This window comes from Sorex araneus, chromosome X (assembly GCF_027595985.1).
Source record: "Sorex araneus isolate mSorAra2 chromosome X, mSorAra2.pri, whole genome shotgun sequence".
NCBI lineage: Eukaryota > Metazoa > Chordata > Mammalia > Eulipotyphla > Soricidae > Sorex > Sorex araneus.
This window is the reverse complement of record NC_073313.1, coordinates 16,551,713-16,554,395: the sequence shown is the minus strand read 5'-3', so window position 1 is coordinate 16,554,395 and position 2,683 is coordinate 16,551,713. Positions and strand designations below refer to the sequence as shown.

Here is a 2,683-nt window from a genome sequence, read left to right as displayed (position 1 = left end):
CATTTATTCTAAGCAACATTTCTGCATGAATACATTAACCAATGCGAGAACAAAATTTGAGGTTTCAGTTCATTATCATTCCAGGGTTGGCAGCCTTATTTTCCCTGAGGCTTTTAATTCTTTCTGTGGAGTTCTCTATATTAACTTTGAATCTTTGATGTGTTTTCAAATATTGGCTTAAAGCGTCATAGGTGGTTATTTTATTTAAGAGAATAAATTGACTGTCTCGATGTATCCTAGTTAATACACCGAAGAATATTTCCCGTGCAGGTAAAACACATTTCCATAGGAAGCTGTTTATGATAGAAGTTGTCACAGGAAAACCGCGTATATTTATTTACTCTCAGAGTCCCGACTTCTTGATTAGGTTATTGTTAAATCATTTATACCATTACCTTGTTAGGAGAGGGACCAAACGTCCCAGAGCATTCTTTTTCTTATTTATTTATTCCCTGTATCACACACACATTTCAAAAGAAAACCTTGTTGATTTATAAACAGGAAGGATTTTTCTAACTCTAAAATTGTTTCAATGAAGGCTGCTCAGACTTTCGGGTACTGAGGAGAAAACCCCAGAGAACCACTGTGTACCGAGCCTGCTGCTGCCAGGAGCGAAGTTCCTAGGGGGGCCTTGAAGACCATTCTCTTGGGATTAGACTGGCGCTTTATGTGAGTCCACTTCAGGAAGACTGAGCTATTTGACTCGAAAGATACGATTGAGCAACAGCTTAGGTTTCTTACCAGGAAACCCATGCTAACCCTTAATAAACAGCTGTCCTGAGTGAAAAGCCTACAAAGCCAGGAGAAAGAATGTTCTTGGAACAAGCAGAAGAACTAATCCAGCAAGGACATTCAGACAAGAGTATGACGTTCGGTGACGCAGGGGAAATGAGGCATGGGTGAATTTTCACATGGACCAGCTTAAAGCGGCTCAAAACTACAAAGACAAGTTAGGGGATGTCTGCGGGAAACAAGCCGGAGTGCCCTGAGATTGTACCACAGGGTGGGCCCCTCTGGACGTTTGGAAGAAAATATTCCCGAAAGGCAAAGAGGCTTTTGAGAAGTTTCTGGAAGTGGAACCTGACAATCCAGAATTTAACACCCTCTGTGTTCTCACCGTGTATGAGCTGGGTGGTTCTGACAGACAAGGGTCTACAAAGAGCTTTTCCTCTGGGCCCTCTGAGGAAAGCTGTTAGCTTGCACCCAGATTGCACCACCAGTAAGGTTTTTCCATTACTGAAGCTCGGGATGTACGTGCAGAAACTGAAGGGGGAAAGTATTCCGAGGAAGTCCTGGACCAAATATTTCTGCAACCCTATCCCTATGCCTTTTGCTATGCAGCTGAATTCTCCAGGAGGAAAAATTCCTGGAACGAAGCTCTTCAACTTTCTTTAAAGCAATTATGTATTAATTTTTTTTAAAAAATTAAGGTATGTACGTGGCTTCTTAAAAGCAACAATGCTGTTGCACACTCAGTAAATTGCAATATAGTATAAATAGTACAAATACAACTTTCATATGAATTAGGAAACAAAAAATTGTATAATTTTCTTTTTTTAACAGTATTTGACACTTTCTTTTTTTTAAGTTTTATTAGTGAATCACTGTGAGGTACAGTTACAAACTTAAACGAAGCTCTTCAACTTTTGAAGTGATACAAAACTCTTGGAAATGACACCAAACTCTTCTTTCTTGCCTCATCAAATGGGACTTTGCTCTAGATCACAAATGACTGAAATCAAGAAGGCCGTATGTAACAAACCTGAAGGAAAGGATGCGCTGAGGTTGATGACTGACTACATCTGCTATATTTCATTTCAAACTAGCTGAGAAATAAGACTCTCTCTTTGCTTTTGCCTACCCAGATCTGGTCAGCATGTATGGTGAGAAGGGTCAGAATAGCAATGCTGAAGACATTTCCCAGAAAGTTCTTTGTCTGGACAGCATAACTGATCACAAACATCAGATCTGGTACCATCATCGGTACTTTCAGAAATTTCATCATAACTCAGAAAATGCTGCCAATCAGCGTTATTTAGATGCCATAAAGGTAAAAGACGGGTTATCCCTTTGCAAAAACACCAAAGAGTTCTCTGAAGAAACTGGCTCCCAAGAAACTTGATCACGATGGTTCAGATGTTCAGGGTTTGTGTACAGGATGAGGGACAGAAGAGGCAAGGTACCAATCACTATGGACAGACCCAAAAGATAGATCCAGAAATGCAGAATTCCTTACAGCTCCCTTGAGCTTTGATTTTCTGTTTAAATGTATACACTATACATATGGGGGCCAGAGAGACAATAGTGGGTCAGGTGTATGCCTTGCACACGACTGACTTGTGTTTACTTCCTGGAACCCCATACAGTCCCCTGAGTATGCCTGGAATGATTCCTGAGCACAGAGTCAGGAATAAGCTCTGAGCACAACTGGGTATGGCAAAAAAAAAAATCCTTATCTATCTGAACACTAGGAAATTGGTTCTAAAATAAATGATTCCCTTTCTGTGCATTCTCTCTATCCATCTCAGTTATTTGCCTTTCAGATCTCCTTCCACAAGATCTCCAGAGTCTTTATTAAATTGTGAAGCTCGCCTCATGTTTAGCCAATGATAGAATTGAAAGCCTGGAAAGTACTTTATAGCCATGCCTCTCAAAGTGCGGACCATTTTGCCTCACTCTTGTT

At 40.4% G+C, this 2,683-nt stretch overlaps 1 pseudogene; it reads left to right on the top strand.

The window, feature by feature from the left end:
- Positions 1 to 810: 810 nt before the first annotated feature.
- Positions 811 to 2,247, top strand: LOC101553353 (interferon-induced protein with tetratricopeptide repeats 5-like; annotated as a pseudogene).
- The last annotated feature ends 436 nt before the right edge of the window (positions 2,248 to 2,683 follow it).